This window comes from Pinus tabuliformis, chromosome 2_2 (genome assembly GCF_031772625.1).
Source record: "Pinus tabuliformis cultivar Carrire ecotype Pingquan chromosome 2_2, CPIR1, whole genome shotgun sequence".
Taxonomy (NCBI): domain Eukaryota; kingdom Viridiplantae; phylum Streptophyta; class Pinopsida; order Pinales; family Pinaceae; genus Pinus; species Pinus tabuliformis.
This window is the reverse complement of record NC_142300.1, coordinates 1,000,200,625-1,000,214,626: the sequence shown is the minus strand read 5'-3', so window position 1 is coordinate 1,000,214,626 and position 14,002 is coordinate 1,000,200,625. Positions and strand designations below refer to the sequence as shown.

General features: G+C 34.8%; 1 pseudogene; it reads left to right on the top strand.

Moving 5' to 3' along the window:
• LOC149196745 (beta-galactosidase-like) overlaps positions 1 to 8,439 on the top strand; it is a 54,399-nt pseudogene extending 45,960 nt beyond the window's left edge.
• The last annotated feature ends 5,563 nt before the right edge of the window (positions 8,440 to 14,002 follow it).

Sequence of the window (14,002 nt, the reverse complement as noted above, 5' to 3'; positions counted from 1 at the left end):
AAAAATTCCCAGTAATATCAATTTCATGTCTTCTTTCTTTCTCTAGTTTGTGCTTGTTATCCAGATATATCTTTATAAAGAAATTCCATTCCATATTAATAAGTACTCAAATATAAGTACTCTGAAGATATGTTAGGACTATTACTTCACGAATTTGTTAGGGTTTTGATTATGTATTTAATCAATACAATATTTATATCCATGAAGATGAACCATTTTTAAAGAGTGGAAGCCAAACAATATTTCATGTGGATAGTCGAGGACATACACTTCATGTGTTTGTCAATGGAAATTTCGTAGGTGAGTAAAATGTTTAACTTTTCTATGTAATTTCTAGAGCAATTCCCTACCGTTGGTTGATTTGGCACATCAAGAATTTCTTAAATTTCTGTTATATGTGAAACTGAATAATTTGATATAGGATTGGATTGATTGAGGGGATGTTTAAATTTAGAAAAATATTATGAACACGATGATGATATTTTATAGGATCTCAGACTAGATATCATTTGAAATGGGGGTTTATGTTTGAGAAGCTGATTGCACTGCAGACTAGAGAGAATCATATTTCCCTACTAAGCATGACAGTTGGATTGCAGGTTCAATTCCATACCTAAACGGTTAGAGAAAATAAATATTGAAAGCAGAGTTTATTGCTTTTAAATGTGCAGGGAATTAAAAATTTATCTATTACTCAGGCTATCTCAATCAACTGCTTTCATTATGAACTAATGGGAATTGATTTTTTTTTGGTGAATAGAACATCAAATCTTTCTTTGATACATGGCCGACAAGAATAAATGGTCCTGTGAAATTGCTTGGACTTAGAAATGGTCGAATGGATTTGAGCTCCCAAATGTGGTATTACCAAGTATTTACTACTAAACTAGGTCAAGCTATCCATTTGTTTTCTACCCATTTCTAACCTGATTTTCACGAGTAATAATGCCAACAAGTTAGTATAGCTAGGAATGATTTTGTTGGGTCCCTATAATACTAGTGATTACCCCATTACTATTGTAGTTATACCCCTTATTTATATTGTTGTGCCCCTATTACCCACATATTGTTATTTCTGTGCCCCATAGAATCCCTCTATTGTTATTTTTGTGGCTTTATATTATTATTGTTAGGTCGGCTGGATTATATTGTGACTCCTTAGACTCTTATATATAGAAAGGAGGTTTTGTCATTTGTATCATCCAAGAATTGTTCATTTATGTAATGTAAAGGAGGTTTCCCCCTCGAAGAGGCTGAATTCTAAGGCGTTGATCTTTCTTTTCTATCTTTTCTTGAGCTGGTTTCATAACATTTGGTATCAGAGCTTTGGATTCTAGGGTTTCGCTGCTCCAAACAGGTCATCGTGGAATTTTCGCTATAACTTTTTTTATGTGACGTTTCAGAAGTCGCCAAAAAAACCCATTTGAGAAGAAATCGCGCTGAACCTAGGTCCGAATTTCAGAATTTTTCGCGTGATATTTTCGGAGATATGATCTGAGGAAGTTGGTCTTTTTGCAGACTCCTGAATTACATTCAAAACAGGTGACCTGGGGAAAATCGTCATAACTTTCTTTCTGAGCATCGGATTGAAATTTCGTAAGAAGGTACAGAAAGAGGACGGACTGTAGTTTCTTTTATATATTTTTCAGAGTCAAAGGTTGAAACAGTGACACGTGGCACGTCGTACAAGTTCGCTCTACTGAACTAGTCTATAATCAAGTCACTGTGGGAGATTTCGCATAACTCTTCCTTGGAGAATCCAATTTGGGTCAGACTTGTGGCATTGGAAAGAGGACACAGAGGGCTACTACAGGTCACAAATTCAGAACTAGATGATCAGAAAGTACAGAGATACATCAGAGGCAATATCGAGCTCCTACAAAGTGAAAAAAGGTGTGTAGATTTTCTTAAATTTTTGCTTAAGCTTGGTTTGAAAATTTATTTTGAAGGAATTAAAAGGGAATAGTAGAAAATTATTATCGGTAACTGATGCCCCGAGGAAATAAAATGCAAACACCTAGTAAGGAACCTGAAAGCTCTAGCATGACTCATGAAGAAGAAGAAGAAATGCTACATGATATATCAAAATTACAAGAACAAGTGCAACAAATGTCACTTGCACAAAAAGCAACAGAATCTAAAATGGATGGTTTAAGGAAAGATGTAGAAGCTAAGATGGATGGTTTAAAGAAAGATGTAGAAGCTAAGATGGATGGCATGGAAGCTAAGGTGAATGGCATGGACGCTAAAATTGATGGCATGGATGATAAGATGGATAAGTTGCTACAAGAAATAGTCACTAAGGGTGAAAGAGTACTAAAGGAAACTCATGATGAGAACAAAAGAAATGTTAATCATGATTCCATAGACTCTAATGTTGGATCGAAGACTCACCATGTTCCAAAAATCGATATGAGGAAGTTTGATGGCAAGGATCCCGCCACATGGATATTACAGATGGAGCAATTCTTCGATCTCAATAATGTGCAAAACACACAAAAGGTACGTATGGCAACTTTATATTTGGAACCAAATCAGTTTGTATGGTATCAATGGCTTTGTTCTCGTAAACAATTTATCACTTGGGCAATTTTTACGGAAGAATTGATAGCACATTATGAGGATACAAAAAGCAACACTTTTTTTAGCCAATTGATAAGTCTCAAACAAAAGGGTTCAATAATGGAGCACATTGAGGAGTTCCAAAAATTGAACATAAGGGTAAAAGATATTCCAGAGGAGCATAGGATTGATGTGTTCATAGGGTCTTTAAAGGATAATATCCAACATGATGTGCGCCTTTGGGAACCTGATTCATTAGAGAAGGCATTCAGGTTAGCAAGAAAAATGGAAAGCAAAATTATGGCAACTAGGAAGCATACCATTCACAACTATAAAGACGGAAGTGTTGTTGCCCATAGTCTTCCACAACCTACAAGGTTGACACCACAACAATTGGAAGAAAAAAGAGCAAAAGGGCTTTGTTACAATTGTGATAGCAAATACACAAAAGGTCATAAGTGTGCTGAGAAGAAATTATTCTACATAGATTGTGAAGAGGAAGAAGAAAAGGAGCAAGAAAGGTCAAAAGAAGAGGATATATTCCAGGAACAAAGCCTAGATGAAGAACAAATAAATCCGACCATATCTTGTAATGCATTGGCGGGAATTACCACTCCTCAAACCATCAAGATAGAAGGACAAATCAAGAAGAAAAAGGTAATAGTGTTGATTGATTCAGGAAGCACCCACAATTTTATTCATTGTAGGGTAGCAAAAGAATTGAATTGCTTCCTATATCCAGCACCAGAGTGTCAAGTGATGATTGCAAATGGAGGAACAATAAATTGTTCTGGAAAGTGCCATAATATCAAGCTATCCATGGGAGAATATGTATTGACTAGCCCAATGCTTTCCATTCCAATGGGAGGTGCTGATGTTGTACTAGGAGTCCAATGGCTACAATCCTTGGGTACAATAGCTTTTAATTTTCAAGAACTTTTCATGAAATTTTCTGTGGAAGGAAAGGAAGTTGAATTAAGGGGTATTGCAGGGAAACCAGGAAAGATAATCAGCTCTAATGGCATGACAAAGCTTCTAAAAAAGGAGCAAAGAGGTGTAATTGCACAATTATGTTCGCTAGATGTTTCCACATTGGAATCATCTATTTCTCCAGATCTCCAAAAAGTCCTGGACAATCATTCCAAGGTATTTGAGACTCCCAAAGGTCTCCCACCTATGCGTGATCATGATCATGCTATTCATCTGATTCCAGGAAGTGTTCCTCCAAACATCAGGCCGTACAGATATCCCTATGTCCAAAAAAGTGAAATTGAACGTATGGTTGCAGAAATGCTAGAGGCTGGTATAATTCAACCGAGTCAAAGTTCTTTCTCAGCTCCAGTAGTATTGGTGCACAAGAAGGATGGATCATGGCGCATGTGTCCAGATTATAGGGAGCTCAACAAGCTCACTATTAAAGATAAGTTCCCCATTCCTGTCATTGATGAATTACTGGATGAATTGCATGGATCAATTTACTTCACCAAGTTGGATCTTCGTTCAGGATATCATCAAATCAGAATGAAGATTGAAGACATTCCGAAAACGGCATTTAGAACTCATGAGGGTCATTATGAATTTTTGGTCATGCCTTTTGGCCTTACCAATGCACCTTCAACATTTCAAGGTTTGATGAATTCAATTTTCAAACCATTCCTTAGAAAATTTGTGTTAGTATTTTTTGATGATATACTAATCTACAGCAAGTCTTGGAAGGATCATGTTGAACATGTTGACAAGGTGCTACAACTATTGGAGGAGAAACAATTATATGCAAAAAGATCCAAATGTTTCTTTGGAGTCCAGGAGGTGGAATATTTGGGTCATATTGTATCTCATGAAGGAGTTAAGGTAGACCCTAGCAAAATTAAAGCCATTAAGGAATGGAAAATCCCCACATCCATAAAGCATCTGCGAGGATTTCTTGGGTTGACAGGGTATTATCGCAAGTTTGTTAAGAATTATGGGAGAATAGCAGCACCTCTAACAACATTATTGAAGAAAGATTCATTTTCATGGACTCCGGAAGCAACAAAGGCCTTTGAACATCTTAAAGAGGCAATGTGCCAAGCACCGGTCTTAGCTACACCGGACTTCACAAAAACCTTTATTGTGGAATGTGATGCTTCAGGAAATGGAATTGGTGCTGTTCTAATGCAAGATGAAAGACCCATTGCTTTTGAAAGTCGTCCAATCAAGGGAAAGTTTTTAAGCAAAGCTATTTATGAGAAGGAAATGTTGGCAATACTCCATGCACTTAAGAAATGGCGACCCTACCTAATGGGAAGACACTTCAAGGTAAAAACGGATCATGATAGCCTTAAATACTTTTTAGAACAAAGATTATCCTCTGAAGAGCAACAAAAGTGGGTCACAAAGATGTTGGGTTATGACTTTGAAATCATCTACAAAAAAGGGAAGCAAAATGTGGTGGCAGATGCACTCTCAAGAAAGGATGAGGATGTGGAAGCATTGTTGTGTGCCATTTCTATTATCCAACCAGATTGGATAAACGAAGCAAGGGAGGAATGGAAGAATGACGAAGAAGTGTGGGCACTTATTCGAAAGCTACAACAAGATTCCAGTACTTCTGATACATTTAGCTGGCAAAATGATTCGTTATGGTACAAAGATCGCTTATACCTCTGTAAGAATTCCCAGCTAAAACAAAAGATTCTTATGGAATTGCACACTTCTCCCTTAGGAGGGCACTCAGGATTTTTAAAAACTTACCACAGGGTTAAGAAGGAATTTTTTTGGGATGGCCTTAAATCAGATATTCAAAAGTTTGTGGCGGAATGTTTGGTTTGCCAACAAAATAAAGTTGAAACAATTAAGACACCGGGTCTATTACAACCTTTATCCATTCCAAGCCAACGTTGGGAGGAGGTTTCAATGGATTTTATCACAGGTTTACCCAAGTCTGAGGGAAAGAGTGTCATCATGGTGGTAGTTGACAGACTTACCAAGTATGCACACTTTTGTGCATTATCACATCCATTTAAAGCCAGTACAGTTTCTACTGCATTTATGGAAACAGTTCAAAAGCTACATGGAAACCCAAAGATTATTGTAAGTGACAGAGATCCCATTTTCACTGGAAATTTTTGGACAGAATTATTTTCTTGTCTTGGTACTCAGTTAGCTCATAGCTCATCTTATCATCCTCAATCTGATGGGCAAACTGAGATAGTAAACAAATGTTTGGAAGGATATCTTCGTTGCTTTGTATCTGATAAACAGACACAATGGGTCAAATGGTTGCCTCTGGCTGAATGGTGGTATAACACTTCCTTCCATACAGCAACAAAAATGACCCCATTTATGGCACTTTATGGGTATCAACCACCATCCATCACATCATATTTAAGAGAAAATTCTAAGGTTCAGGCAGTGGAACATCACATCGAACATCAACAACAAGTCCTCCAACTCTTAAAGGATAACCTCGTGTTGGCACAAAATAGAATGAAACAACAGGCAGATCAACATCGCAGTGAAAGAAGTTTTGATGTAGGTGATTGGGTATTCCTACGGCTACAACCATATAAGCAAATGTCCCTAAAGCAAGCTAAGAAGGATAATAAATTATCACCAAAGTATTATGGTCCGTACAAGGTGTTGCAAAAGATTGGTACTATGGCATACAAATTGGAGCTTCCTGCAGCTTCTCGATTGCACCCAGTTTTCCATGTTTCATGTTTAAAGAAGGTTATAGGCGACAAGCTCCCAGTTCAAACAATATTGCCAGAACTTGACGAGGAAGGAAAAATTATATTGGAACCGGAAGCAGTCACAGAAACAAGAACTCGACAGCTACGAAATCGATCAATTTCAGAGTATCTTATCAAGTGGAAGAACTTATCCGCTGAAGATTCCACATGGGAGGATGAGAATTTTATGCAGAAGTATCCAGAACTACTCAAGCGTTGAGGACAACACTTTTTTGAAGGAGAGGGGCATGTTGGGTCCCTATAATACTAGTGATTACCCCATTACTATTGTAGTTATACCCCTTATTTATATTGTTGTGCCCCTATTACCCCCATATTGTTATTTCTGTGCCCCATAGAATCCCTCTATTGTTATTTTTGTGGCTTTATATTATTATTGTTAGGTCGGCTGGATTATATTGTGACTCCTTAGACTCCTATATATAGAAAGGAGGTTTTGTCATTTGTATCATCCAAGAATTGTTCATTTATGTAATGTAAAGGAGGTTTCCCCCTCGAAGAGGCTGAATTCTAAGGCGTTGATCTATCTTTTCTATCTTTTCTTGAGCTGGTTTCATAACAGATTTCTCCCTAGTCAATATTTTGATCAAGTTTTTCCATGTGTATATACTCGATCAAAATTCCCCTTCTAACATTGAAGACTATCAATTTTCCTTTTAATCACAGATAGGCCTGAAGGGTGAATACTTACAACTATATTCAGACACTGGAGCAAAGAAATTCGAATGGATTTCAAGAGTAAACCCTCCTAAACAAACTGCTCTCATCTAGTACAAGATAATCAGTGTCTTTGATTCATCTACAGATATGAAACTCTTCTTCTATTTGGACTTTGTAGAATAGATATGGGATATCAAACACCTTCAGTCACACACAAAGGCTTTACATTAGTTAAAGTTTGGACTTGATGATGAGGTCATTCCAACCACTATGCCCATACTAGCATAGATTGATCTGTCCTAGTTATAGTGACGGGTAGAGCTTTGCTGATATTTTTCTTGATGGGACCATGTAGACCGAGTTTAACGCCCCTGAAGGCACCAATTTAGTGGCTTTGGACCTAAGTACCATGAGCAAAGGGAAAGCATGGATAAATGGAAATCATATTGGGTGCAATTTTGTTTCATTGAAGGCTCCCATTGATGCATGCTCTAATGTATGTGATTATAGAGGAACTTATTACTCATCTAAATGTGACACGAACTATGGAGAAACCACTCAAAAATGGTAACCATTAATTAGCAAAATCATTAGAAATATTCATTCCTAGATAAAGCTTCTTTGTAGATTTCGTAGTACTATACCTCCTAGAGTATGAGGTAAAACTACTTTTGGTGTGTACAACTTTGTAAAATTAACAGGGTAGGTCAACTATTACCTGAGGGGGAACCTTGGGCCTGGCAGACATAAACCAGGGGATGTCTGTCAATGGAGTAGCCTTAGTAGGCATTGGCCAGGCTTTTGTTGTAACTATGTTGCATGAAAGAGGGTTTACTTAAGGGAAAATTCTCCTTACACTGCCTTATCTGTGCTAGCCTAAGAAAGCTGCTCATTCTCCTTTGATAGTTTCAACGAATTTTTATCTTCTCCAAAAAAAATAAAAAAATAAATAAATCATACTGATACTAAAAAGAATAACTATCTCAATCAGGTACCATGTTCCTTGCTCATGGCTACACCCAACAAAGAATGTATTAGTTCTGCTCGAGGAAGTAGGCGGTGATCCTTCTCGTATTTCATTCAGGACAAGATACGTTGACATTGTTTGCACCCATGAGTCTCAAGCTCATCCTACTGTCAGCTCATTGACATTGCCAGAGCTTTGTCTCCAATGTTATTCAGGGTAACGCATATCATCCATAAGCTTTGCAAGCTTCGAAAATCCAAGTGGGTCCTGCACAAATTTCATCAAGGGCTCTTGCCATGTAGTGAATTCAACTTCCATTGTAGAAAAGGTATGCAATTCTTTAATACACTATTCTGATTAAGGGAGATAACTGAAGGTCTGCTAACATAATTATTTTTTGTGCAGGCATGCCTTGGGAAGGAGACATGTTCCATCTCTGTTTCTGAAGATTTGTTTGGAATCTCCTATGATGACAATCTCAAGTCTTTGGCAGTTGAGGGAGTTTGCAAATATTGATCAACACATCTACTAGGCATATTGCCAAATAAATATGTAAAAATATAGCACTCGCTTTAGATAATTTTATATATGGAAGCCTGCAAAAATGATCAATGACACAATTGAAGACATAAAAGTGTATACACAAAGCTTAACATCTCCACAGATTCCCAAGTTCAAAAACCAACAGAAAAGAAACATATTGGAGGGAAAAAATTCCTGAAGTTTCAGATTGCACTATACCTCAAATCCTTCCTTCTTCAGAACGATTATGACACCATTGAAGGTGGTTAGGTGCATCATGACCTTTTTATTTAATCAAATTAGCTTTGAAAGTCAAATGTTATTTGATTATGACAATACCTTCCATTCATGAAATTCGGTTTATATTCCTTTTAACAACAATCTAACCAGGTATATAGCCTATTCTTGGGTTTCTATGTCATCCTCATCAAATGTCAAAGCTTCTTGAAATGAATATAGACTTCCCAAAAATGGGATTAATGCGCAAATGGTCATCTATCAGATCTGAGTCACTTTTGGCTTGTTATGGGTGCTATTATGTGGATCCCTTTCATTATCTAAATGACTTTTCCTGTTAGATTATATTCTATTTTCGAGAAATTCCAATTTCTTTCTGTATCATTTGTTGCCTACTAATTTCATCCAGTTGAACTGCATAGTGCACCCTTTAAATGTGCGCCACATTATTATTTCCTTCCAACAAGTCAAACAAATCCACCCTTCTTCAGTTCGATCTCAAAAGTAAACTTGTCACTGGATTTCTTTACATTTTACATTTTTGACTTAGCAGAAAGTATAAAGGTTTTATATATATATTTATATATAAGTGGTACTATATTTAGTAAAAATGAATTCAACATTCTGCCAAAAAAAATAGTTTGGGTCGATCTCAAAAGGAAACTTGTCACTGGATTTCTTTACATTTTACATTTTTGACTTAGAAAAAAGTATAAAGGTTATATATATATATATATATATATATATTATTATATATATATATTATATATATATATATATATATATATATATATATATATATATTATATATATATGTATCTATATATATATATATATATATATATATATATATATATATATATATATATATATATATATATATATATATATATATATATACATATATATACATATATATACATATATACATATATATGCATATATATGTATATATATCTATATATATATATAGATATATATAAGTGATACTATGTTTAGTAAAAATGAATTCAACATTAAGAGAAAAAAAACAAACAAACAAACAAACAAACATTAGTTTTACATTAGTTTTAGTATAGCTTCATCATTGAGGAGGAAAGTCTCATATTCATGTCTTCTCCTATATCTTCAATGGAAACACAAACATTAGTTTTACATTAGTTTTATTATAGCTTCATCATTGAGGAGGAAAGTCTGATATTCATGTCTTCTCCTATATCTTCAATGGAAACTTCTAGACAAATAATGCTCTACTTCTTTGGAAAATGGCATTGCCGATTCACATCGTTCTTATCTACTTCATCCTTTGGATGCAACTACTTAGATATTTGCAGTCTCTTTGGACTAAAATTCATTGACCCACAAGTTACTACTTGTTTGGAGGAGCTCAGGTATTTAGCATAAGTGAAGATCAAGAAGGAAGAAGATGTAAGATATTGCAAATTTCTATTAGACATTGTGTAAAGAAGCCCTCCTACTTACACAAGAATATACCCAAAGTTAGAATCAGAATAAAATGTTGAGGAGAGAGCATGTATACCCTTCAAAAGCAATACATATCAACGCTTTCAGCAGCTCCTTCATGCATTATTACTAAAGGTCACAAGCTCCAAAGGTCTACCAGCGATGGGTATGAAGCAGTTGGAGGGGAAAGTGCCTATGATAGTGACTGATCCTCAACAAGATTCCACAAACCACCATGGAATAAATTGTTTTTCAATTCTGCTTATATGGGAAAAAAGAAAACTGCTAAGCCATTACCCTACTAGACAAGTCTGCTGCCATACAGTGTGAGTAAACTAAAAACAACAAGTTAGACAACAGAGCAAAGAATGCAACCAATCACTGGGAAAGGTGTAATGAGAGATATTCCTAAAGGATGTTGAAACTATAATTTGAATATATCTCAAGCATCACCTGTGCATAACTCCATGGCTATGAAAATGAGCTACTACTTTGCACAGTTGATACGTGAAGCTCTATTAGCAAAGTCCAATATATTCATCATGTCAAAAAAATTGCCAGCATCAACTGGATGAGGAAACACAAAAAAAGTTAACCATCTAAATATAGTTACTCTAAAAAATTGCAAACAAAAAAGGGCCCCGGTTCAAAACTTAGCCAAACGGAATGGCTCATTCTTCCATCTTGACACCGAAACTAGAATGATAAACTAGAATGGCTCCTTTATCATGTACCTACCTGTACATAGAAGCCGAAACTAGAATTCAAATAAGCAAGGGAGCCTATTAAAGGTGCATTGATATATGTAGAAGGTTTTGATTGCTCGTAACCATTTCGGTCATCAGGAAATCGATCAATGCTCATAATCTACATAATGTAATAAAGACAAACACAAAAATTTGTATTTTATTATTATATCTTATATCCTATAGAAACATGTAAATATCCTAATATCAACATTATGATCATTTGACAACCTAAATAGCTCAGATGCTCTATTAGCAAAGTCCAATATGTTCATCATGTCAAAAAAATTGCTAGCATCAACCATATGAGGAAACAAAAAAAATGTTAACCATCTCTGCATCTTATTTAGATTTTCCCATTCCCATGTTGAGATTGTTCCTCAATTTATGCCTTACGACGTTTCCTTTGCAACATTCTGTTCAAATGCTAGTTATACATCTTAAATATTATTTATTTATTTATTTAAATGCCATATAAAAAATTATAGCTAGATTTTATGAATGGTTCAAGGTGCATAAAGTTATAAGAATTCAAAAATTATAACCTAGAAAGTAAAACAATTAAATGTATAACATCCTTACAATTTTATGATAATAAGAATTACATATGTGTAATTTAGTTAGTAAATATTTTGCTTATGATATAATGTTGAGAAAGATTATAATTTTCAGTTACTTAAAATCTATTCTTTTAATGTATAAATGAATTTAATGTTTTTAAAAATCTTTGGGATTAAAATTCACATAAACTTACACTTAATAGAGTGAGAACAAAATTGAGTAAATTTTTTTATTTTTTATTAAACAATTGCGCAGTGCGATCAAATCAATACAGATAGTTCATGGGCTTTGGAGGACGCTCCAAGGGATAATCTGATTTTATCCTTTCTTTGGAAAAAAAAATACCCACTATTTCTTTTTGGCGAGTCAAGTCTATGTTACTGATGTAGTTTGCAAATTATGTGTTCAATAAAAAATGACTTATCAATATAATGAAATCATATCAAAATTGTTTTTTTAATCTGTTTTAGTTAAAAGCCAAATAGATTATTTAAATATATAAATATATAAATATATATATATATATATATATATATATATATATATATATATATATATATATATATATATATATATATTAAACAATTGCGCAGTGCGATCAAATCAATACGGATAGTTCACGGGCTTTGGAGGACGCTCCAACGCAGAAAAGTCAAGTGGATACTCTGATTTTATCCTTTCTTTGAAAAAAAAATCCCCACTATTTCTTTTTGGCGAGTCAAGTCTATGTTACTGATGTAGTTTGCAAATTATGTGTTTAATAAAAAATGATTATCAATATAATAAAATCAAATCAAAATTGTTTTTTTAATCTGTTTTAGTTAAAAGCGAGATAGATTATATATATATATATATATATATATATATATATATATATATATATATATATATATATATATATATATATATATATATATATATATATATATATATATATATATATATATGATTAGGTTAATAAGTTAAAAAAAAAAAAATTTTAACTGATGAAAGCATAAGTAGTATAATATATTTTTAGTTTATGTTATTTTATTAATATTAGTATAAACTATTGATATATATTAAGAAAAGCATTTATTATAAGGATATATTAGATGTTAGATGTGTGAATTAGTATCTATTTTTTTTTAATTCAAACAAGTGTAAATTTATCAAATATCAGAAGGATAAAATTGATAAAATTGATTGACAGAGTATAAGTAGTATAATATATTTTTAGTTTATATTTGTAGGAATTTACAGGGTAAGTTCCTCAAACAGAACACCAAAGGACACCGCTCACACACATATCATAGATCAATACACCAGTGTTTTGATGTGGTTAAAACCCTTAAAGAGGGAAATAGTCCACGGCCTGAGCCAACGCGGCCACTTCAGGCAATTTATTAATAAAAGAATGAAAATTTACATATGCTTCTCTCATAGACGGATTACCCTACAAATGACCCTCCATGATTTTTAAATAGAGATCATGGACCAATCGAGTGTTAAGCCACGGATCAAGTGTCGGTAATACCGAGGAGAGAATGAATCGTCGGATCACTACATATCATGACCGTCGGATTGTAAGTTACAAAATGTACATAGTAAAGAAACACACTTTACCTAACTCTATACTAGACCAAGTTATACTTAACTATTTCCTATGTGTCGGAATATCCTAACATCCCCCCTTAAGAACAACTTGGGATAGGATTGAAGGATTTACAAATATGACACAATAGGAGAAGGAAGGAGGCACTAGAGCCTATTCCCCCTTAGTGACAACTTCCTGAACTCCAACCATAAATCGAAGTTTAGTGAACTTCGCCTCTGTGAGAGCCTTTGTAAAGATGTCTGCAACTTGATCATCTGTTGAACAATATTGCACTTCAAGAACATGGTCGTGAATGAGCTTTCTGATGAAGTGCATGTGCAGTTCAATGTGTTTGCTGCGCTGATGTTGGACTGGATCTTTGCATAGCTGAATGGCACTTTGATTATCACACCAAAGTGTAGTCGGATGCTGCTGCTGAAAGCCAAACTCTGACAGGATCTGACGAAGCCACAAGGCTTCCTTACTAGCTTCTACGACACCACGATACTCTGCTTCTGCTGAAGAAAGAGAAATGGCACCTTGTTTCTTGCAAGCCCATGTAATAGGTCCTGAACCAAGAGTGAACACATAACCTGCAGTAGACTTCCGATCATCAGGGTCACCAGCCCAATCGAAATCAGTGAAACCAACCAATAGAGGAGATGCTTCGGCACTGTAATGAATCCCAAACTGAACTGTACCTCGAACATAACGAAGTATTCTTTTAGCTGCTTTCCAATGACTTTCATGTGGGTTTTGCATAAACCGAGCAACAAGGCCAACACAAAGGAAAGGTCAGGACGAGTATGGGTTAGATACAAAAGTTTTCCTACAAGTTGACGGTATAAGGTAGCATCAACTTCAGGAGAAGTACAAGTGACTGAAAGTTTGACTCCAGACTGAAAGGGAGAAGGGGCTGGCTTACAGTCTTCCATGTGAAAATGGCGTAGAATATCACAAGCATACTTGGACT